At 37.4% G+C, this 25,869-nt stretch overlaps 2 protein-coding genes across 2 annotated transcripts in view; one reads left to right on the top strand and one right to left on the bottom strand.

Moving 5' to 3' along the window:
* Nucleotides 1-25,869, bottom strand: part of rragd (ras-related GTP binding D) — a 212,862-nt gene that overhangs the window by 119,896 nt on the left and 67,097 nt on the right. The gene's annotated exons all lie outside the window — the stretch shown is intronic.
* Nucleotides 1-25,869, top strand: part of ankrd6b (ankyrin repeat domain 6b) — a 153,163-nt gene that overhangs the window by 9,952 nt on the left and 117,342 nt on the right. The gene's annotated exons all lie outside the window — the stretch shown is intronic.

Below are 25,869 nucleotides of genomic sequence, written 5' to 3' on the forward strand. Positions count from 1 at the left end.
ACATGCAAAGTTACTGCCATTCTCTCATTTATTTATGTAAACTAGGGCACCATTAGTCTTGGGTGTTTCACAAATTAAACAAGTAGTCATCATATTGTAATGATCAGTGCTTCTTTCCTGTGACCTGTACTGCTTGAACTTTGTGGTGCTATTGACAGAAGTGCTCTGTTTACATGCCTCTTTCAAGCAACAGTATGCACATTATAGGCATTTACTGCTTGAAGTAGCAGGTAGTAATAGTAGTATCAGAAGCAGCAGCAGTAGTTTTGTTACAAATAGGGAGGTCAATGAATTTCTTAGTTACATGTTGCCACTGGCTGGCACCATAATAAACAAGAATGGGGTGAAGTAAAGTGAGTTTGGTGTTCTTGATTGTCTTCCTTACCCATGTAAACTGTAAATCTGTCCTGACTGAATTGCAGCCCCAGTATGAAATTAAAGAAAGTAAAAGAAAAGAGAGTCCTTACAAAAAAATTGACCTTTTCCAATTTTTACTATTTAATATAAAGAAGCAAATTATGTTCAAAATATAAATAAAATCTGGTAAATGTACTGTTTAAAATTGTAATTGACACTTTGCTGTGAAATCATCATTTTAACATTATCTTTTATGTTGTCACATTCCCAACATGGAAAGGTGTATGTGGCCCCCAGATTTGAACATTTTAACCATTTCCAGTTTGTATGCAGCAGGTCAATCATCAAATCTGGCACTCTTATTAGGGTCCAAAAATGTTAGAACCCTATTGACTTTAAACCGAATAAGTTCATGAGAACTTCCAGTTTAATGATTATGATTTCCATTGTTTCACAAATGTGATGACCATCATGCCGGAGAGACAAGATTTTCCACACGCGTACCCGGATGGGCCACCTCAAATTAGGATCCAAGCGCTGCCATGCAATGGGTGACACCTCAGCACCCCACCAGTTAAGATCCCCAACAGGTTTTGATTACTCAGAGGACGAGGCTCCCGAGGGCTTTCCTCCATCCCCTCTATAAAGCAAGCAGCCGCAGCAGAGCTACTCCTGCAGAGAGCAGAAAGGAGCCCTGTCTGCTTTTTTTGGAGCTGTGTGAAGTTTTTACAATGGTTGCAGTGCCAATCCTGCCACCAACCCCAAGATTTCCCTGCAAGATGGAGGACCACATGCAGGGCCAGATGCAGTTTAACGTCATACCCAGAACACACTATGCAGTGACCTGAGACAAAGACTGGATTTCTTCGGTATTGTGTCTCTTCGGAGAATCCTGGGTACTGCTGGTTTGACATTGTGTTGAACGAGTGGTTGCTCACAGAGTCCCAAATAAGGCACATTACCTGCATTGTGAGGGAGCATCAGTTATGGCACTACAGCCATGTGGCACAATACCCCGAAGGTAATCCATCTCACAGGATCCTTATTGCTGATGACCCAAGTGGGTGGACCAAGCCAGTAGGACATCCACATAACACTTGGCTGTGGCAGGATAGATCAAGGGGTGAGACTGGACTGTGTGTCTGCCTGGGGTTTGCTAACTGGGATCCTGAGCTGTTCTGTTGTGTGGTGGGTGCAGCAACGCACTGTACCAGTGCATGCTGCCCAACCTGACCTGACAAATGTAAATTGTGGAAAATTAAAAGGCGTTCAGTTTTCATTTTCTGTATTTTCCATTTTACTGTTATCTTACACTTACTGTGGAGAAAGTTTTGATTGTCTATGGTATTATAAACTTCTTTTTTGGAAATGTAAAGTAATGTAAATGTAAAAATATCTATACCAATATTTTTAGAATTTTGACATGTCCATTTTTGGAATTTTTAGATGAAGGAAATCATTAAAAACGCAACAATATACTCACTTAGTGATACCCCATTAATCATCAGTCCCCTTCACTAAATGTATGTTTATACCATGTTCACTTCTGTCAAGAGATCACAGACTAGGTTTTGTTATTTAATAATTCGAACTATGAAGCACAAATATTCTGCTAATGACAGCAATCAGAATATGACACAATTTTCATGACACCCACGGCAGATTTTTACTCACATTTTAGTTACAACTTAGACTCATAATGTATTTATTTTGTTTTATTAGTATTTAAAAAATGAATAACAACATTTGGCAATTGAGTGATGTTTAAAGGTCTGGGGCAATAGTAACAAAATCCTTTTTTGACTCCTTGGGCATTGCTGTTATGCCCTTATGGGAGGATCTTAATTGTCACAAAATAATCAATTATTTAAGAAACATGAGGACAATTTAGATAAAACCTATTTAATTTAATTTTAAATAATCAAACTAATAGAATACTTGCATTAAGCGTTCAGTGTTTTTTAAGTGTAATTTTCAATTTTGCTTTTAATAAATCTCAGTAAATATTGTGCTTATGTAAAAAAGTGCACATAATGTAGACACTATGCTGCTCAAAATCAAAAAGAGTATTTAATAAATCCCACTGCAGCAAGGTTTGACACAAATAGCTTGATTGTCAGATTGGCAGTGTAATAAAGGTAGTGCTTTTTTTTGTAGGACCCAAAAATGAAGGGTTTTAGCAAAGTGCCAGAAAGGATTAACATGTCATCGTGTTCCAGATAAATTTGTTTAGGTTTGCTTATAGATAAGCACTTGTTTCCAGGAGATAAAGCACAAAAACACTTAACAAAAAAATATTATATTACTAGCAACTGCAGTTGGACACATCTGTTTAGTCATAGGATCTTACTATTGTGCACATGTTAGGATGATGAGTTCTCAGGTGCCAGTATGACCATGACCTTGAATTAATTGGAGCGTTACAGAATATACATTTGTTGTATACATTTTTTGATGGTTTCATCATAGTGGTGAATTAACAAGGAAACAAATTAAAGCATGGTGTGATGTAGGATTATGTTGGCCTGTGCTGTAAAGAGGCAGTTGAAACAATGGCAGCTAAAGAAGATACTGTACACTATTCTGTAAGTCACCTGAATGACAGATTGGGTTTTATACTGAGTTTGGTAGCTGCTCAGAAGTGGTCTTACTTGAAATATTTTGTTATTTGAAATCTGTATTGTAGATGGAGTTAAATTTCCACAAAAGTAACAACTATGGAGGTAGTCAACATAAAAACAACCTATATTTAAAACGGATTGTAATGACAATAAACAGTTCATAGTACATTTGAGCATTTGTTTGTTAAAAGTGTAGGCTTAGTTGTTTCCTCATATATCTATATGTTCACCTCCTTTTGATGTGTCTTTGCATTTGTCCAAAGTTAGGTTCTAGTGATAAGCAACAAGGCTGATAGGAACACTTAATCCAAAGAGCCACCAAAACCTCAAGGTTTTTGGAGCATTCATACTTTAGAAAAGGCTTCTTTAACACAAGGGTGAAGAGGGTCAGAGCTCATTGATTTATGCACATGTTATGGCATAGGAGTTAAGGTCTTTGTATTTGGAATGAAGAGCTTAATCAAAATCACTGTTTCCATTTTCACTCATAACCTAAAATGTATCAAAAGCTGTAGTAGCCTATAATTTCCAAAATATCCAAGAGTGCCTTTGTTGAAAACTGAAGCTGAAAACAAGACCTTTTCATAACTTAGTCCTGCATTTTTAGTTTACAGAGTGCTAAAATGCATCCATTCAGTTTTTTGGCCTATTTAAAAAATAGATTTTTTATTATTTCTCAAAAAGATAATATATATGGATATTTTTCGTGAAGTCCAGCAGTTTGAGAACATTTTTCATTGGTAAACATGGGTTTGATCTGGCCGTTTTTTTGGTTTCAACATACAGTAGAACCTCTGGTCACAAACGTTTCTGAATACGTACAAAACGGGTTACAATCAAAAAGTTTGCCAAAATTTTGCATCTGTTCACGACCACACGCTCTTGTGGTGAACAAAAACACTGGCGGCCAGTTTCCCTTCCGGTTCGTACATGCCAATGGTTTCCCATTCTCCGTTTCCCATTTTCTTTTGTTTGCGTATACAGGACCTAACAAAGGAGCTGATGTTGCAAAAGGAGTTACAATGTTAACCAAGCAGAGGCTTCAAGTGCTGGAAGAGGTGGAAAAACTGTTGCGGTTGAACGAGAAGCAACTTGCAGGGGATAGCGTAAATGAGGAGATCATATGCGATAAAGCCAGGAATATTCATGGTGATTTGCTGAATAAAAATCCTTCTTCTAGTGGCAAAGATGAGGAATTTAAAGCCAGTAGAGGATGTTTGAAAAGTTTCGCAAGAGAAGTGGCATTTAATTTTTTTCCCTGTGCTTAAAACTCATAAAGTGTTTACAGCAAGCGGTTCGTAAGGGTCTAGCGCCAACTCTTACAATGTTAGTTTTCTCAGTGTTATTCAATGTTTTTACATTTAGTTTACTATTACAGTACAATAGTGTACTAAATAGTACGCTATTTAGTACACTATTACACGGGTCCTCCTTGTGTGGAGAGCGCTTTGAGTAGTGAGAAAAGCACTATATAAATGTAAAGAACTATTATTATTATTATTATTATTATTCTATGGTATAATTAACTATTTTTGTGCTTAAAAAAACTGAAAAAAATATTTACATATTTACGAATTTACATATTCGTACGGTCTGGAACGGATTAATTGTATTTACATACAGTCTTATGGGGAAATTACATTCGGGTCGCGACCAAATCGGGTTGCATCCAGAGTTTTGGAACGAATTACAGTCGTGACCAGAGGTACCACTGTACCATTTTTCAAAGGATTGTTTCATTTGATCACAAGGTCATCCACCTTGAAATTAGTATAAACAAAATCTTTATAACTTCTCCACCAAAACGCTTGAAGAAATATGTACATAAAGACAGCATATGAAGTCATTCTTCTTGATCATCACCTCACAATCTGGCAACCATGTTTGATAGATTATAAGGTTTGTCACACACGTGCGCATGGGAGGCAGCTAAAGGGCTTGAATGAGAGTAATTCTGAGCCAGACCAGGATGGGACAGAGTGCACTGACTCTTTTTCTCGCTTTTCTGGAGACCGTTCACAGGATATTCCGCCTGGCCCTGATGACGTCAATTCTGGTTCCCACCACTTTGATGTCACTTCCGGGTCCGAGCCTATGGATGAAGACCCTTCTGGTTCCGGCCCCTCTGATGTCATTTCCTATACTGGCCTTTAAAAGCCCCCACCTTTCCCCTATCCCCTCAGTTCTATTTTGGACTCCGATTTGTGCACATTAGTACTATCACTTTATTCAATTTTGCTGCCAGGAAACAATATACGGGTGGCTGCCCCAAACCTTGCTATGGCTCTTTGTCGAGTTTGTGACAGGTTGAAATTGTTTTCTGGTTGTCCATGTTATAATCTTTCCACGTATTTCAAGATGCAACCTGCAATCAACTGAAACAGACAGTGTTTGCATAATAAGTTTGCTGAAAGGGAAACCAGACCTAGTATGAGTATTTTGTAAGTATCCACCCAAAACTGAATTCTGTCTACCACTAATCTGAATAGCTCACAGATAGATGCTATGCTGCTCCATGTTTTTATTAAGAATAAAACGGAGAGTATGTTTATTTTTTGCCTTTTTGTTGCCAAATCAGATACAGTATTCATAGGCAGGCAAAAAAAAAACATTTTCAGTAACATTTTGTATCAAAAAATAATCAATTTTTATTAGTTATCAATTCTTATGTTATTCTATATTTTATTAATATAAGAGATTTGCAAATATTTCCTGCTGGTACAGGGCTGGTAAGGTCAAATTACATGCAATTTGACAAAAACATCTAAATATTGGATTTTTTGATGTACTGTAATGGAAAGCTGGCAAGGTGCCTCCTAATTTTGTGATTGCTTGGAAGTAAATAAACAAAAAACCCTGCCTGTTCAAATGTAACAGATGCTTATGTTTTTAAGTGTTGGATTGTGCTTAACAGGAGAAAGGATTTTGATGGTCAACTATTTTTTGGATAAGGTTGAGAATTTAAATCAAACAATCTTATTAATTACACCATTCATTTAAATTGTGTACAAAGAAATTTAATTACCTTTCCATATTGTAATGGGTGATAGACATTTAAATAAATGCATGAAGGCAGTATTAAAGGTGCATGTCAGATTTTTTTAATCTGGAAGCAGAAAATGCAGCTGCAGTTTATCTGAAAAATAAAATGTATTATTATTATTATTATCATTATTATTATTATTAAATGAAGTGTGTTAACTGTAGCTTGGATTAGGATAATATTTTTCTAAAAAGGTGGCAAAGTTCAAAGCAAACTGTATAACGCTGTCCTGAAATACAAAAATCACATCTATTTGCCTTATCACATGACAAAACTACTACTACTACTACTACCACATACAAAACAAGCTGGCCACTTGCAAGGCTGGAGTTTGAATAAAAGCGGGTACCCCAACCTACGATGAGAACCACTGTGTCAAATCCTCTATGACAAAGTCTTCTAAATAATAAAGAGCTACTTAACATTTATGTCAGGTAAAATACCCTATCTGGGATGGGCGGCCTTTGGGCCTTGAACTCTGCACATTTTATTTTTTTCTCCATATTATCTGGAGTTTTAACAAAAATTTCTGTCCACTCTGGCCTATTCTCCTTAACATCAGACTGACACTTACAGACTTAAAAAAACAATTCAATTTAAGGACTCTATTTCTCTTAATTATACATCTGTCTTGTATAAGTGTGGATTATTTATTTTGTGTACTATTTATGCATTATTATTCTTAGTACTAGGGTGTTGTACCATGTAAGCCATTATGAATGTAGTGAGAGAAGTCAAGTAAAATGACACCTTTTACTGGCGAACTAAAAAGATTGCAAGATGTAAGCTTTTGACGCAACTCAGGCTCCTTCTTCAGGCAAGATTTAAGAAGGGACCTGAGTTGCCTCGAAAGCTTGCATATTGCAATCTTTTTAGTTAGCCAATAAAAGGTGTCATTTTGCTTGACTTCTCACTATTATTATCCATCCATCCATCTATTATCCAACCCGCTATATCTTAACTTACAGGGTCACGGGGGTCTGCTGGAGCCAATCCCAGCCAACACAGGGCACAAGGCAGGAAACAAACCCTGGGCAGGGCACCAGCCCACCAAAGGGCACACACAGACACACACACACCAAGCACACACTAGGGACAATTTATGATCGCCAATTCACCTAACCTGCATGTCTTTGAACTGTGGGAGGAAACCAGAGCACCCAGAGGAAACTCACGCAGACACGGGGAGAACATGCAACCTCCACGCAGGGAGGACCCGGGAAGTGAACCCAGGTCTCCTTACTGCGAGTCAGCAGTGCTACAACTGCGCCACCGTGCCGCCCACTATTATTATTCTTAGATAATTTTAATTTGTTTTTCTTTCCATGGAACTACTTCTTTGACATCTTGTAAAGCACTTTGAGCTTATTTCTTTCAATGAAAATGTGCTATAGAAATAAATGTTATTGTTGTTGAGTGCACCATACAACCATATCCACAGCAAAGGGCAGGAAAAACACACAGACCATGCTACTATGACGTAACAAGTCATATAACCAATCAGTGTTGCTGAGAGCCAAGGATTTTGGCAAAACCGCTAATGGGTTTTATCCAAGGGCACTGTAACCACGAATATAGAAGAACATTTTGCAGAGGAGACACAATTGCTGAAAAACCACCTTACCACAGTCTGTACATTTACACTCACAACTGATTTTTGGACTGTACTAACAACTAAGAACTATATCATAATAATGTGCCACTGGACATATCAAAACTGACAGATTGAATTGTTGGTACTACAGATATAAAATCTTCCAGCTAGGAATACTGCAGACACCGTTGCTGATAAGCTAACTGCTGCCATGTAGATATGGGGCAGGCAAAGGGGTTGTGTATGTTCAAGATAATACAAAAAACATTGTGGCTGCTAGTTTGCCCACTCCTATGAACCAGGCCTTAGTTGCATGTTTTGCTGAGACACTGCACTTCACAATCAATGATTTAACAGCTACATTGTCTGTTGTAAGAGGCTACCCGAGCAATGCCAGAGTTTCAGTGCAGTCAGTGTGTATTCTCAACTCCTGGCTTGACAGTTAACCAGCTGTGCAAGCAACTGAAGCCTAAGCATATTCATATATATGAGCCCATTCCTAAACAGAATTTTATAAAAAGGTTTTCTAGTAATGTAAAGAGGTTGTGTGAGTTACGATTCACTTAGAATAAAAATTAATTTATTGCATGTATAAAACATGAGAATCTTTTTTAGAAAGTCTATCCCAGCATTATTTTTACATTATTAAGGAGAACATCTGTTGTTAATGAGTAATGTTTATTATTCAACAAAAGGGATTCTTCAGTGATTATGAAATATGATCAAGATTTGCATTCGTAGAGGAAAATAGGGCTCTTGAATTACCCTTATATATTTTTATTGTTGTACATTCTTCTTATTATTATTATGATTTGATTACATGTTTTACTGTTATTATTTTTACTTTTTTGCTTGTGATACATTTAAAAAAACAAAGTGCTCATGACTCTTTAATATTATGTGCTCTATTAAGCATACAGTATATACTGAGCTTCAGATTCAGTGCTGGATTGCGGGTCTCAAACACAAATTAAGCAATTCCCACAATTTCTTATTTTTTAAGTGTGAATTTGCCACATATATTTATTTGATAATCAATTTCTCTTGCTTGTTGTGAGAATATTCAATGTTTATTTTTAAATTGCTGTTTTGTAACTGTGCTTAATTTATATTTTTGGAATTAATTTATTTTTTCATTCTGTACGTTTTGTTAAACTCACACACATAGGATGTCACCTCTATGATACAGTCTCTTTTGACCAGAAAATGGAGCTGCAGAAGTCGTCAATCAGCACTTCAGTGGAGCTGCACAATTGTGCAGCAGGAGTCGAAGATGCAGAGTGTGTGCTGCCCTTTGTTTAAGCTGTGCTTCAGAAGAAACCTGACTAAATTTTGTTAAACTGAAGGTTAAAAACAGGCTGAAGTATATTCTTGTGCTAAAATCAATAGAACCATTCCTGGAATTGACATGGATTGTTTGGTTAATTTATACTTAGTTTCTCTCCACTGCCAATTTGTGTCTGTAATAAGATGCATAATCATCATTTCTTTAAAATGTTTATGGTACCAGTAAACCTGAATTCAGTGCCACATACAAACACATAAGAAAAAATGCTCCAAGATACCTTTCAAGAAAATCGGTGACTGATATACTCACAGCTAAGACTGCCACGTAAATCTGCGAATGACATTTCAGCAGAAAAATTAGGACTTTGTAGGATGCATTCCCAATTATACCACAGCTCATTGTTACTTTCTCTTGTATTGTTTTAGAAATGTACTTTGGTTTTAGCAACCATTCATGGAAATTTGAAAGAAAATATGTAATGTTCACTGGCAAGCGAATAAAGTCCTATTCTTTCTCAGATCCACTTACTCCACTTCAGAGTAACAGGGAACAAGAACCTGTCCTGGCAGTACAAGGCACAGTGCAGGGAAAGTGCCAGGAAAGGGGCCAGTGCATCGCAGAGTCAACTCATGCACACTGCCATACACATACGCACTCACTCACACTGTCACCATTTAAACAAACCTTCAAGGCCTTGAGAGTGTGGGAGAAAGACTTGAATACCTAAAAACAACCCCACAAAAAACAGGAAGAACATACAAGCTGTGCTCAGATAATCAGGTGCTGGATTTGAACTAAGTATAGTGGATCTGTACAGTGGCAGTGCCAATCAGTCTCCTAGCTAAGAATATATTAATAACATTTTAACTAAATATCTCAAATTTCTTAGATTAACAGCATTCATACTTGCCTTATGTTGATTTCTCAGTTGCTTTATGTTGATTTCTCAATTGCCTTAAAGCTACAGAAAATTATACTCTGACAGGAAAAAACAGCATAGTATAGATTAAAAAGAAGACTTATATTTCTCAGCATATTTTATTTTACATTCTGGAGTTTTTTGCAAGTCTGTCTTTTTGGCTAAATATGCGTGGAAATCTTTAAATGTGAAATTAAACAATTATTTATTTAAGGTTAAAATAGTAGAAATAAGAAATTATTTGAAAGACTGGCTTATAACTTTATTTTGTCAACATTTTATAAACTTTTGTAAACATCAGAAAGAATAAGCTGTGACATTAAAAATATCCATCCATCCATCCATTGTCTCCCGCTTATCCGAGGTCGGGTCGTGGGGGCAGCAGCTTGAGCAGAGATGCCCAGACTTCCCTCTCCCCGGCCACTTCTTCTAGCTCTTCCGGGAGAATCCCAAGGCGTTCCCAGGCCAGTCGAGAGACATAGTCCCTCCAGCGTGTCCTGGGTCTTCCCCGGGGCCTCCTCCCGGTTGGACGTGCCCGGAACACCTCACCAGGGAGGCGTCCAGGAGGCATCCTGATCAGATGCCCGAGCCACCTCATCTGACATAAGCCTGAACTATTATTATCAGAGTGCTGATTAAACTGTGGGTTTTTGACACTCCCCAACATATTTTCATTTCACCCATGAAATCTAAAATCACTCCTTGTTTTAAATGTAAGGGGGATGTCCCTCTTCAATTGAAAAAAGAATTTTAAGCCCTGTACATAATAGAATATTAGCTGTTTTTAGCCATATTTATAATTCTGTTGAAATCTATGCATGTTCACTTAGCGTGTGAAAGACGTTGAACAACTGAAGAAATGAATATAAAACCACAAAGTGTATAGGGTCACATATAAGCCCATAATATTAACAGTCTTCCAGAGTTGTGGCAATATCCATAAATTCAGCCCATCACAAATATGTGAATTAATCACTGAAGATTAATGGATAAACTTTATATGAAAGGGGCTTTTGAGAAGAACAGCGTTGAAACACTCATCTGAATCAACACTGCCATTGAAATTGAACATACTGTGCTAAATTTAATTACACGTGTGTAATTAGTAGCTGCACAGACAGAAGTGAATGCAAGTTTTGTTTGGATTACATTTAAGTTATCTTTTATTGCAATCCATTCAACCAGAAGTGAAGCCACTGATGAAAGTCTAGGTATTAGATCTACCTCACCTTGCCAAATTTGCCAGGAAGCTTTCATGAATTCCAGCAACTAGTGTGCCATCAGGAAGATAGGTCAATGCTAGTGGGCACACTGTCTCCCCTTGCAGGTCACAGATTGAACTGGAAAAAGTCAATTTGTTGACATTTTTACTTTTCAATTTACAGTAAAGAAAACTGAATATGTATTGGAGGTTAGGCCAGAAGCAATATGTTTCTAAATCACTGTTACTTATTTTATTTGTTTACAATTAATGCTACCAGTTGTATATTTGAGTGGTTTATGTAGGTGTTTTGATATTGTTAAAAATCTGCATTTTATATGTGTACTCGTGGTTACTGTAAACTGGACATACATTCTGTTGATAAGTTATTTGTGGTTTATTTCTGTCTATTTATAGCATCTGCCATTAAAACATCAGGTTTACAACATCAGACAGTGAATTTTTGTTTTTTAAATGACAAAAGTTTATGTTCTGTTTCAATATAAAATGTGAAATGATTTCAATGTGTAACACCAACTTTTAAGAATTCCATTATAATACCAAAAGTCATGATAATTTTGGTCACTATGATCATGATGTGAAATTTTGGTATTGTCCCACTAGGCCTTTTATCCTTCAAATTAAGTACATTGCAGTACCATATGAAGACAGATCATTCTGCCTTCTAGCACAACCTTCTAGAATTTCCTAATTCAGTAGATAACTGTTCTAATGCTCTCGCTCTCTTTCTCTGTCTTTTTTTTGTGTTCCATCAGCTTTCTGCAAACATGAAATTAAAGTTTTTTTGACTACCATAGTTGGTCATTTTGCCTTCTTTAGAAGGTTTGTGTATTTTTCAGCCTGACAGTTATATCAGCCTCCTTGTAGACATCTTTAAGTATTTTTAAATTTATTGGATTCTTTCCCTTTAATCAACCTCTTCAAACTAGACTGTAGACACACTTACTTTTGTTACTGTCAGTTTCATACTCTAAACTCCTTCAGAACAGTAGTTTTGCTAGGCGTATACTTTCTAGCTAACTGAGAACTGTTGTACTTTTTAGGTTACCTAGCTGTGTAGCGTGTAGCCAGCTAGTCGAAAAGGAGTGACAGTCAATAGTAGGCCACTGCCAACTACTTTAGTTTACTTGAAAAACAGAGACGACATTTTTGTTTCCAACCATCTTAAATTATTTTTTTGAGATTGTGATTTTAATTTTACTATTAGTTTTAATTTTTAACTTGGACTTTAATTTTCTTTTTATTTTGATTAATGAAACACCTTTTTAGGTGTTTCAGTTACAGTTTTTGTTAACCATAATAACCTTTACACTCTCTCTTTCTAAAGGTAATGTGCATAAGAAATCAACAAAAATGCTTTTGCAACATGTTAAACACAGCCATTAATCAGTACGCTTCTTTTTGATCCTAGAGGCTCAAAGTTGTATAGTTCTGACCCATCTCAATTTTATATAAATTGAGGTAGTGTAAATTTTTTTGTATTTATATAGTATCAGTAAATGAATTAGTAAATGTTAAATTGTAATAATATTTTAGGTATTTTCTCTTTGAATGTATTTCTTTAGAAGACATCATTATTTAAAGCAACTTACAAAAATTTTTAAACTACCAATTTAACAAACAATACTAAACAAAATATTAAAGTAAAGCAGAAGGGCAGGGTATAGTTAGCAGCACAGCATGCCAGTTAAATGCTGCAAGCAGAAGCAGAGGGTCAAGGAATAATAAACTAAACTGAGTCTCTCTTATTTTTCTCCTTTACTGTTGTAGCGTAAAATGTAATATAGGTGACCTGAATAATTTTCTTTTTCGTCATGCCTTATTGTTTTATGCACAATGTGTGAAGTTGGCAGCCAACTAATACATAGACTGTGTGTGAAACTAAGTGTCCGCTAAAATGAACACTGCTGACATTTAAAAGGGCTATTGAAAATTGTAGTTTTATAAGCAGAAATGACATAGGACAGTAATTTTCCATTGTCTTTAAGGAGAAGGGAAAGCAGTTTTTATTTCCAGTAATGGATACTTTATAATTCCAGCATAAAGTAGCAGTAAATCAGGGATCTGAGGTTCAAGAGTGAGCTAGAATAAGATTATTAACAGAAAGATACATTTAAGGTGAGACTTATGTAGTACAACTGTACTTTAAGGGAGTTCATTTCACATTCAAGTTCCTTAAATTTAAGGCTGACCAGTCAATCAGTCATGAATTGTTTATCACAGCTTTCACAGTGAATATTATAACAAAGACCTTCCCAAGGTATCTCTAGTTACTTTCCAAAAAAGGTTTGCTTAGTTTGCAACTAAACCAGCTACTGTATTTTTCATGACCAAATACAATTGAAAATCTTTATTTAACATGTCTGCTATCAAGGTCTTCAGCTTAAAACACTAAAGGCTTTTCACTGCTATTTAGATGAGTGGCGAAGCCTTTTTTTCACCGCCTTTTTACAACAGTACAGATCATAAAAACAAAGTGAGACACCTGACTCAGCAAAAGGTGCCACTACTCGGCAGTGAGCATGCCTTCTTTCTTCTCTCCTTTGTCCCCTTTGTCTATTATACTGGATTGAGGGAGGTGGGGCCATCTTCTTGTTATTTTACTGGCAAAAAGAGCTATGACTTTGCAATCTAATGGAAGGTGTAAAGGCTTCCCTTCTTGCCATTTTACTGCCTTCTACCCTTTGTTTGGGGTATGTGGCTCCTCTCATCATTATGCTGGTATAAAAAGGCCCATTTTTGCACTGTATGTTGTAGGTTCATTCCCAGATTTTACAAACTGAACTGGATGCATTGCAAAAAAACAAGTGCTGCTGTTATATAATCCTATTCAGTAGCTGCAGTGATGTAAGTGTTCCTCTGAAAGACTTCCCGTGGGATACAAATAAATGTTTACATTTTTACTTAACCTTTGCAAGTGAAGCAAAATGACACCTTTTCTTGGCTAAATAAAAAGATTACAGTATGCAAGCTTTCGAGGCAACTCAGGCCCCAGTAAAAGGTGTCATTTTGCTTCACTTCTCATTGCATCCACAATTGCTAACACGATACAACACCCTAGTACTACTTAACTTTTAGTAATAAATTATCTTTTTCATCTTTCTTCTCTATATATTTACAATGTACTCAGCTGTGGTAAAACCAGAGATTAGTGTATTTGACTGTGATCATAAAAGCTGTTTTACTTGACTGTAAGTTACAATTAAAGATCCCTTCTGATCAGATTCTGCTGTGATGGCTGCCTGGCCAATAAATCACCATGCACTAAAACCTTGCCAAAAATGTTCACTTGTTACACTATAAGCACAAAGTACAAGCATTTGCTGATTTTCCTCTATGCATCTTTCTACAAATAGTGACCCAATGTGAACCTTAGTTTTTTTTGCCTTTATAACAAATATGTGGGCCTGCTTTCACAACTAATATCCTGTATTTTGTTAGAGAAAAGCCAAGCAAAATGACACCTTTTATTGGCTAACTAAAAAGATTACAATATGCAAGCTTTCGAGGCAACTCAGGCCCATTCTTCAGGCAAGATCTGCTCTCTCTCTCTATATATATATATATAAAATCCTAAGCCTAAAAGCGCAATGGAGACGTTTTTTGTCACGCTTTAAATCAGGCTTATTTTAAAACCTACAGATATATTTTTGGTATCATTGTTTTCAGAATTTATCAAACTTTAATGTGATGTTGGTAGATTTTCAGATTCTTACTTCATTTTTAAATTCTAAACTAAAAAATATCAAGAACTCCCATCTCCTGAGACAGGACTTTGTACCAGCAGATTTAACCATGCCCGGGGCCGGAAATAAAACACAAAGAGTAGATGACAAAGACAGCTGCTGTGCAGGCTTTTAAATGTTTGAAGCGCTGCACAAGATACAGATCACGCAGCACAGCAGCAGCAACAAGCCAGGAGCTGATCAAGCAAAAAGGAGGTAAAAAAAAAACTGTATTTGTTTCCCATTGTATCACCGTTTAAGAGGGGGTTTCGGAGGAGCGACTGCATCTGCTTGGGGTGCGATCAGCCCCCCTCTTCACAACGCGTGTGTCAGAGACGCGAAGTGGCTGGCGAGCTAAGTGAGCAAGAAGGAACCCCTTAGTACACATATATATGTTGCCCTTCTGCTGTCTTAAGAGTTGTGGAAAGCAAAATATACCTGAATTAATTTGGCATATTACTGAGAACACACACAACTGTTATCCTTTTTCTTTTGACTATTCTGAAAATAGTAGCAGTGTAAAGCTGTGTCAAGATAAGCAGAAGGAATCTAAGCAATGTAGTCTAATCTGACATAGCTTGATAGCAGGGAAAATATATTAGCACAGCGAAGATCAGTATCCAGAAGCATCAGGTATCAAGTCCATCACAGTAGAAACTTAGGCTCACCCATGATTAGTTGAATAGGTCAGTAAGTGCTAATAAACAATATATGCTAATTTAAGATCCAAATAATGGATCAAGCATCTAGATTCAATGAAATCTGCAAATGAAGCAGCCCCCTTGCCCTGATTTTCCTAATTTTAGAAAAAGGTAAGAAATGTAATAAGCAAAGGATCTTTCAGTCTGTAATCTCATTCATTTACTTAGGTATAATCTGATTAAGTCAGTTGTCTAATTTGGTTTTATGGTCAGTTCAAGTACGCCAGATGCGTTGTGGCTTGAATAACAACTCAGTAGTCTTGTAACTCACAGAAGTGTCAGTGTTCATGGGTGATGGTTAATAAACAAAGGTATAGTGGTTTGAGGTATGCTTCATATTTGAACAATAAGGAGGTGATCAGTTTCTATAGAAGAAAATGAAATGGTTACAATTTCCTATTTTAAATCTCATGTTTTTTCTGTGGTGCTGTGTTTGATAACACAGAAGCACTCAGTAAAAATATCCAAAAGTTGTTTTTTCTGTTTAATTTTTAAAATTAACATAGTTATATCTACTACTTGTGGTGTCGAACAGTAGAGATATGTTGCATGTTGACTAGCACATACAAGTAAGAATGTCCCTGTATAAATGTGAAAATAATGACCTACCACGTGAATCAAAATGGTCTTTTTCTTCGTTTGAGACAGCAGTGTGAATTTTATAACAGAACTTTGTAAATGTACTATTTACATAATAGAGCAAAAGAAAAAATTTAAAACAGGAAGTCAGAGTTACAAACAGTTCCTTACTTTGTTTGTGCTGTTTTTATCAATAGAGATTTGTGGTCCTTTACTATCTGAGTGCTCGGATTGTAGTGCCTCTGAATTTGGAATTGCACCTAACTGTTGGAATTAAAGCAAAGGAATACAGATATTTCTGTATACATCTTCATTATTATGGTTTGTTTCAAGACTAACCATTGGCAATTTGTATTGTCCAATTAATACATCAGCAGGACTGATTCAATTAATAGCACCCTTTTCATTAAAAGCTGAAGATAGATGACCCTATATGACAACAAAAATAGTGACATAACTTTTTGGCCAAGTCTCTTGGAAAAATGATTTACAACAAAATCACATTTCTGATTTTTTTGTGTAATAAAAAAACACTTTAGATTTGGGAATACAACTGCACTCATTAGTAGCATCATATTATTTTTGTGTTTGATTGTTAGTACAGAATCAGATAATTGCTGCTACCCAAGAACATCACTGAGTATCACAGGATGAAGCAAAGCACACATACAGGGCAGCAGTGGCAGTGGGTAACACATGTTAATGGAAGGATGATTAGAGCGGCATCAGAAATGGAAGCCATTTTGAGGCAAAGATAAGAACCAGTAGCTCAAGTAAAAGAAAACCAACACATTTATTAAACAAGACAAGACAAGCAGAGATATGGTGCAAACATGCATGTACACTAGTAGTAAAAGAAGAAGCACAAATCATAAACTAGGAGAAAAATCCAAAACTCCACAACTACACAAAGTACAGAAGAAAACAGAAGCTAAGAAACAAAATGCAAGAGCATAAGACAGGGTTGTGTCCTGGGACAATGTGCATGCTTTTCCAATCAAAACTGGTAGAAACGTAATAGGTAGGGAAAGGAGAGTGGCTTGGTGAGTTGGAATACTGATCCAGTAACAGTTGGTGTAAATATTGCACATTCTAACCTTGGCTGGATTAGATCCTGTTTCCTCCCATATCTCAAAGTCATATGTGTTAGGATAAATGATGATGGTAAGCTGACCTGGTATGAATGAATATGAGTATGTGAGTAAGTGTGCCTTGTGGTGGATTGGATTCGTTTGGATTCTGTGTTGGTCTCTGCCTTGCACTTAAGTCAGCCATTTTAGACAGTCAGGCTACTATGATGATACGTATTACAAGGCACGTAATGCACATTTTGCCATGTAGTTCAAAAGTTCAGAATTTTGTTTTAAAATCACACTTTTTAGCATTGAACTTTTAGATACAACTCCAGGTTTGCTTACGTTTTTAAAATTTTAAAGATTCCTTTTGACTTTTTTGTTGACAATTGGTAAACCCATTTTGTCAATTTAAAATATTTGTGCTTTGAATATATATTTTTTGTTAAGAATTGTACATGTTTTCAATTTTTTTAGAGCCTTATTTTCATATGTGCATAAATAGGTGATGGAAGGGTGTGATTGCAAGGAAGAGAGGAGGTGAAGGTAGACGAATTTAAATACTTTGGTTCAAAAGTCCAAATCAACGGAGAATGTGGAAAAGAGTGCAGGCAGGGAGGACTGGATGGAAAAGAGTGATTTGTGATAGAAGAGTAACTGAAAGAGTGAAAGAGAGGGTCTATAAAAAGGTTAGTGGGACCAGCTGTGTTGTATTATTTGGAGACAGTGGCACTGACAAAAAGACAGGAGGCAGAGCTAGGAATGTCACAGTTGAAGATGCTACGATTTTTGCTTGGAGAAACAAGGGTAGACTAGATTAGAAATGAATATATTAGAGGGTCAACACTAGTGAGACAGGCTAGATTGAGATGGTTTGGGCACATGCAGAGGAAAGATGACGGGTATATCAGGAAAAGAATGCTGAGGATGGAACCGGCTCTTTATATTGACTTGGCTTATGTCTTAGTGTTTGGCTGTGGTTTTTGAATAGTATTTTCCTGATGAAGAATGTTTTTGCATTTCTGCTCTGGAGCTGGGCATCCAGTGTAGGAGTTTTTGGACTCTTTAATGGCCTTTAGTGTTACTAACTACAGATACATCTGTACTCCCCTTTTATACTGGCTCATTTGATCATTTAATTCAATCAATCTGGACTTTTATGGAAAGCTCCCAACAGTCACAACACTTTTGGTTGTTAACATCTGTCATTGCTGTCCTCCATGAAAATATGACATTTAAATTTTTTTCCTGCTGTCACTACACACAACACAGGACAAGTAACAGATAAATGGAGCCTTAAGCTACCATTTGACTAAAAGAAGAAAAAAAAAACATATGCTTTATGCATTTTATAGATAGACTAGCAAATTGTGCTTGCGAAAATTTCACAAGAATAATAGCGTTAATGAAATGATGATGGCGTTACAGTAAGAAAGGAGATTACTTTAATAAGTAGTGACTTGTGAGAGGACTCGATATTACAGTAGTCACATGATTAGTATGGGATGTTATTATAGTCACTTACAACAGCATGAATATTTACAATACAAAGTGTAACATGAATGGGTTAACAGAACATATTGGATAATAAGGGAAATGCAGGGAACATGTAAGTCAGTATGTGTGAAGTGTGGCTGTCAGGTAATGTAGTATGCCGAAGTCTATAATAATTGTTGTAAAATGCAATTTGCTGCATAAACGTTATTGTCAGTGAAAATATTCCCCTGTGTGTAACCTGCAAGTGCCTTTATGTTTGACCCGGGTTTCGATGTAACTCTGGAAAATGTAGTGTACAACTGGCCATGGGTAAAAACAGGGCCTGGCAAATAAACTCTGATGTTATTAAACGTTTGTTGTTGTGACTTAGTCATAGTCAATACAATATGCTAAACCACTGGGGAATTACCTATGCTATAATACAAAGGGAATATCTTGTTTTGAGTTGTCAGTGTTAATTGTAATAGTGTAGTTTTTCCGTTGTAATGTTTCTTGTTGTCTGGCAGTTTGCCGCTGCTCTTCAGAAAGGTTGTGTTTTTCGTTCACTATCTAGGTGCAAGACTTGCTGCTGTTGATTTTTGTATAATGCTGCTCTGTGGCTTGTCATACATTGTCTTTAAAGTTCTAAGGCATCTTGCCTGTAACAAAAGGGAAATAATATAAGGATAGCACTTAATTTGTCCGAAGGGGGAAATTTAGATTTTTACTGAAGTTCAATAAAAACCCAGCCACAGGGGATGCACAAACCAGTGTGTTTCTTCGTGCCTGTCCCAAGCCCAGATAAATGGGGAGGGTTATGTCAGGAAGGGCATCTGGTGTAAAATTTTGCCAAGTCAATATGCGGACAACAATACAAATTTCCATACTGGATTGGTTGAGCCCCGGGTTAACAACAACCGCCACCAGTACTGTAAGCCAACAAGGTGCTGGTGGAAATTGGGCTACTGTTGGCCAAAAAAGAAGGAGAAGAAGAGGGGGGAGACGTGTCCGGAGGCAGGAGGAGAGGAGGAAAGTAAAGAGAGTGGAACTGAGGGTAGGAACTTTGAATGTTGGAAGTATGACTGGTAAGGGGAGAGAGTTAGCAGATATGATGGAGAGAAGGAAGGTTGATATATTGTGTGTGCATGAGACTAAATGGAAGAGGAGTAAGGCCAGGTGGATTGGAGGTGGTTTCAAATTGTTCTATCATGGTGTGGATAGGAGGAGAATGGGGTAGGAGTTATTCTGAAGGAATAGTATGTCAAGAGTGTTTGGGAGGTGAAAAAAGTGTCAGGCAGAGTAATGATTATGAAGCTGGAAATTGGACGTGAAATGATGAATGTTGTTAGTGCATATGCACCGCAAGTTGGGTGTGCAGTGGGTGAGAAAGAAGATTTTTGGAGTGAGTTGGATAAAGTGATGAACAGTGTACCCAAGGGACAGAAAGTGGTGATTGGACCGGATTTCAGTGGGCATGTTGGTGAAGGGAACAGTGGAGACGAGGAGGTGATGGGTAGGTATGGTGTCAAGGAGAGGAATGAAGAAGGTCAGAGGATAGTGGATTTTGCCTAAAGGATGGACATGGCTGTGGTGAATATGTATTTTAAGAAGAGGGAGGAACATAGGGTTACGTACAAGAGTGGAGGAAGATGCACACAGGTAGATTACATCCTATGCAGAAGAGTTGATCTGAAGGAGATTGAATATTGCAAAGTAGTGGCAGGGAAAAGTGTAGTTAAGCAGCATAGGATGGTGGTCTGTAAGATGACACTGAAGATCAAGAAGAGGAAGAGAGTCAGGGCACAGCCAAGGATCAAATGGTAGAAGTTGAAAAAGGAAGACTGCAAGGTTGAATTTAGGGAGGAGGTGAGACAGGCACTGGGTGGCAGTGAAGAGTTACCAGACAGCTGGGAAACTACAGCAGATGTAGTAAGGGTGACAACAAGAAGGGTGCTGGCGTGACATCTGGAAAGAGGAAGGAGGAAAAGGAAACCTGGTGGTGGAATGAGGAATTACAGGAGAGTATACAGAGGAAGAGGATGGCAAAGAAGAAGTGGGATAGTCAGAGAGATGCAGAAAATAGACAAGAGTACAAGGAGATAAGGCGCAAGGTGAAGAGAGAGGTGGCAAAGGCTAAAGAAAAGGCATATGATGAGTTGTATGAGAGGTTGGACACTAAGGAGGGAGAAAAGGACCTGTACCGATTGGCTAGACAGAGGGACCGAGATGGGAAAGATGTGCAGCAGGTTAGGGTGATAAAGGATAAAGATGGAAACGTACTCACAAGCGAGGAGAGTGTGTTGAGCAGATGGAAAGAGTACTTTGAGAGGCTGATAAATGAAGAGAACAAGAGAGAGAAGAGGTTGGATGATGTGGAAATAGTGAATCAGGAAGTGCAATGGATTAGCAAGGAGGAAGTAAGGACAGCTATGAAGAGGATGAAAAATGGAAAGGCCATTGATCCAGATGACATACCTATGGAAGCATGGAAGTATTTAGGAGAGATGGCAGTGGAGTTTTTAACCAGGTTGTTTAATGGAATCTTAGAAAGTGAGAGGATGCCTGAGGAGTGGAGAAGAAGTGTACTGGTGCTGATATTTAAGAATAAGGGGGATGTGCAGGACTGCAGTAACTACAGGGGAATACAATTGATGAGCCACAGCATGAAGTTATGGGAAAGAGTAGTGGAAGATAGGTTAAGAAGTGAGGTGATGATTAGTGAGCAGCAGTATGGTTTCATGCCAAGAAAGAGCACCACATCTGTGATGTTTGCTCTGAGGATGTTGATGGAGAAGTTTAGAGAAGGCCAGAAGGAGTTGCATTGCGTCTTTGTGGACCTGGAGAAAGCATATGGCAGGGTGCCTCGAGAGGAGCTATGGTATTGTATGAGGAAGTCAGGAGTGGCAGAGAAGTATGTAAGAGTTGTACAGGATATGTACGAGGGAAGTGTGACTGTGGTGAGGTCTGCGGTAGGAGCAACGGATACATTCTGTTGGAGGTGGGATTACATCAGGGATTGGCTCTGAGCCCTTTCTTATTTGCAATGGTGATGGACAGGTTGACAGATGAGATTAGACAGGAGTTCCCATGGACTATGATGTTTGCTGATGACATTGTGATCTGTAGCGATACTAGGGAGCAGGTTGAGGAGACCCTGGAGAGGTGGAGATATGCTGTAGAGAGGAGAGGAATGAAGGTCAGTAGGAACAAGACAGAATACATGTGTGTAAATGAGAGGGAGGTCAGTGGAATGGTGAGGATGCAAGGAGTAGAGTTGGTGAAGGTGGATGAGTTAAATACTTGGGATCAACAGTACAGAGTAATGGGGATTGTGGAAGACAGGTGAAAAAGAGAGTGTAGGCTGGGTAGAATGGGTGGAGAAGAGTGTCAGGAGTAATTTGTGACAGACGGGTATCAGCAAGAGTGAAAGGGAAGGTCTACAAGATGGTAGTGAGACCAGTTATGTTATATGGGTTGGAGATGGTGGCACTGACCAGAAAGCAAGAGACAGAGCTGGAGGTAGCAGAGTTAAAGATGCTAAGATTTGCATTGGGTGTGACGAGGATGGAAAGGATTAGAAACGAGTACATTAGAGGGTCAGCTCAAGTTGGACGGTTGGAGACAAAGTCAGAGAGGCGAGATTGTGTTGGTTTGGACATGTACAGAGGAGAGATGCTGGGTATATTGGGAGAAGGATGCTAACGATAGAGCTGCCAGAGAAGAGGAAAAGAGGAAGGCCTAAGAGGAGGTTTATGGATGTGGTGAGAGAGGACATGCAGGTGATGGGTGTAACAGAGCAAGATGCAGAGGACAGAAAGATATGGAAGAAGATGATCCGCTGTAGCAACACCTAATGGGAGCAGCTGAAAGAAGAAGACTGAAGTTCAATAAACAATTAAGTAAAATTGGTTGACCAAGACTTCACACAAAGGTTTTGAGGCCTTGTTCAAGATATGTGGCAGTTTATTCATATTAAATGTTAAATATGGAAAAGATGGGCCAGGTTTACAGTTTGGTTATCAATACTGAGGCTAAAGTATAGATAGAAAGAGGGACTACCTAAGTTACAGATGTTTCCATTTATAAAAATCAGTTTAGTAAGCTGCTCTGGTTAAAAAGTGTAGTGTTTTGCCTGATACACAGGCACTCATTCCTAGGTGTTAGATTTCATTGCTTTATAATTGAGTAGCAGGATATGGAACTAACAAAAAATTAACGTTCTGAAACTGCTCTAGCAGCAGCTTTTTTATAGTGTAATAGGTGAAGAAGTAACATTATCAGCTAACAGTTGTCTTCTACAGCTTTGTTTGCCAGAAGACCATTGAATAAATGGACATAAATGTCATTCAGAGGTCTTTGTTAGACTGGTTGCAGGTTTCTGCAGCTTCAAGCTGTAATTGAGCCATCCCCTACACCTCTGGCAGAGAGAAAGTGCAACCTCTCACTCATTCACTTGTAGAACAATTTTACCCACTGTCAGGTAAGCGGTAATAATGTCTGACTCATCTAGGCCTTTGGGCGAAGCACATCTTTTCAATGCTTGCTTTCAATCTCGGCTTCTAAAAGGTTTTTGCTGAGGGCACCCTTGTTAGTGAATATTACATGATCATTTAATTGCTCTTTTCTTATTTTTTATTATTAATGATGATGTCTTAGGACCTTGCAGCAGCAGTGCACTTTTGATATAAAACAAACCTCCAGTGGGATGTCAAAAAAAGTTAGGCTGTGTGGCACATTCACAAATTAGAATTATACTTGTGTGTCTGTTATATCACAAATTAGGTTATTTGTTAGGTTTTTCTTTTAGTATTGAATTAGTATTTTATTCTGGTTTATTGTTCTTTATTCTATTTTAATGCTTTGTTATCTGTTACATTGTTCTATTCAGGAAAACATTTTTATCCAATGTTACATATACTCTGCTGTTTTTTCTAAGACTCAGTGAAGCACCTTAAGCATGGGAAAGGCGCTATATAAATAAAATGTATATTATTATTATTACTTTTACATTTTTCTGACACATTTCATGCTGATAAGTCTGTACATGGTTGACTAAAGTATTGCTAAGGAGGACAAGGATTGGCTGGCACCCTGGCTGGAATGGACGGTTCCTTACCTGGCAGGGAAATCATTATAATAGATGGATGGAGGGAAGCAGCCTGTGAAGGCCATATGTTCCTCTAGCGTATTAGGTGGCAGCAACCCTCTGGTGGATCTCCCATGTGCACACCAACAGGATTGACTTGGTGTTGTAGTTCCAATGGGGAGCCCTACTGCGTTTTTTGGGAGCCACCAAGGGGAGCTATGGGAAGGAACATTTCTCTTTTTAGAGAGGTTCTGTCTGAGCTGGAGGTGCTCCCTGAGTGGACTGTCATAGCACTGAAAGTACTATCAGGTCTAGCATAAAGAAAGCCGCTCCACCTCACCCAGTTGAGTTGAAGTCGGACATGGAGGATGGACAAAGCTCACCTGGGACAAGTGGAGGAGGATGGAAGAATGAAGAGGAGAAAGAGTTGTATTGTTTGCAGTTTTGAATTATTTAAAAAAATAAGCCTTTGTAAAGCTATTTCTTTAAAATTAAATTGTTAATTCTGAACCCAGGACTTGCTTTTACACCAGTGACAAAATGTACTCGAGTTCACATGAACTTTACTGCAGGCCCGTTTTCAGAACTCGAGTATGGTTAGTTAAGAAAGCAGCTTTCACTCCAAACGAACATAACTCTTTTTTTCTGCCAAATATCAGTGAATAGTTAGATACTATTTTTTATATTTTTAACATAATATCAATAAACACAGAATTAAAAAAAAACAAAAACAAAACCAGATATACTCATAGCTATATCAAAATTCACTATAAAAAACACAATTAGAATGCAGTTAATGGCTTAGGAGTATATCCTGAGATCCTTCTTTAAGCCTAATTTACTCAAAGTCTTATCCCATAATTCTTTAAAGTGTTCCAGCTTACCTTAAAGTTTCTAAAGAGATCAGGTAGTAATTACAAGAGAGCTAAAGAAGGAGGTTCATCACCCACCCATTTTGTCATGATTGCCATTCTTGTCAGCATTAGAATATTCTGGACTACTTCTCTATTATTTCTGCAGTTGAATAACTAATACTCCCATGATGCACGTGACAGAGTGAGCATTTAGGTGTACTTCAAAAATAACATATTTTTAGAAATCTCCATCCATAATTTCTGAACACACAGTATGTGCAATCCATAGATAATGGAATATTGTTCCAGTTTGTGCTATACATTTACCTTTTTGTGTGTCACCCATTTTATATGCTATTTGCCAAGTTATACAGTACTTTGTTTCTTTATACTATTTTCCCATACAACACCTCACAATCTGGCTCAAAGTCATCTGTAAAGATTTCAGGAAATCTAGTTTATGCCTTGATAAGAAAGTATAAATTTGAATATTTTGTTTTCCATTCTTTAGAAAATTGTATCAATATATGTGAGTTGCTAAGCAAACCAAGACAACAATTCCTGGTATAGACATGATGATAAATGATATTTAAATAAGATTTTTTTAATGATATGCTTGTGCTTGCAGTTGCCAGAATAAATCAGAGTTGCCTACAAATGAACATGGGGTATGAAGGGATAATATCTTAAATATCTGCTTATCTAGAGGTTTTATATTTGTTGAATATAGATATGAGACTTTGGGATTCACCTGATTCCTAAGGTATGTAATACTTCTAGAAATCCAGTGGAATGGTTTGATAAAATTGTGTTCAACTTCATTCATGCTTTCCATACACATTATCTCGGACTTAATAAAATTAGGCTCATAGCTTATACTGTATTGTGATATGCCCAGTGACTCACTCCCAACTATTCTGCAACTCACCCTGATATAATCTCTGAGGTTTAATTTGTCTTTAGTCGTTGGGGTGTGCTCTGTTTGGATGAGAACTGACAATCAGTAAATGCTCATTAAAAAGTACAATGCATAGAGTGCAGCTATGAGAAATAAGGAATGTGAATGTTAAGGAAACATCTAACAAAGTTAATCTTCTCCCTTAACTGTTATTCACATGAGTTAAGCTGACTGCAAGTGGCAGATTCTCACAAATCAGAATAACCACATATTCCCTTTTGGATGGAGAAGGAGGAGTAAAGAACACCTGACCTACACACTCTCTTTTAAGTTTGTTATGCTCCAGATCATTCAAGTATGTTTTTTTCTGTAAAAATGCTGTTTGAATCATCTGTTTTGAGGACATTCAAAACATTTTTCTTTTTACAATGCC

The sequence above is a fragment of the Erpetoichthys calabaricus genome, chromosome 3 (genome assembly GCF_900747795.2).
Source record: "Erpetoichthys calabaricus chromosome 3, fErpCal1.3, whole genome shotgun sequence".
NCBI lineage: Eukaryota > Metazoa > Chordata > Cladistia > Polypteriformes > Polypteridae > Erpetoichthys > Erpetoichthys calabaricus.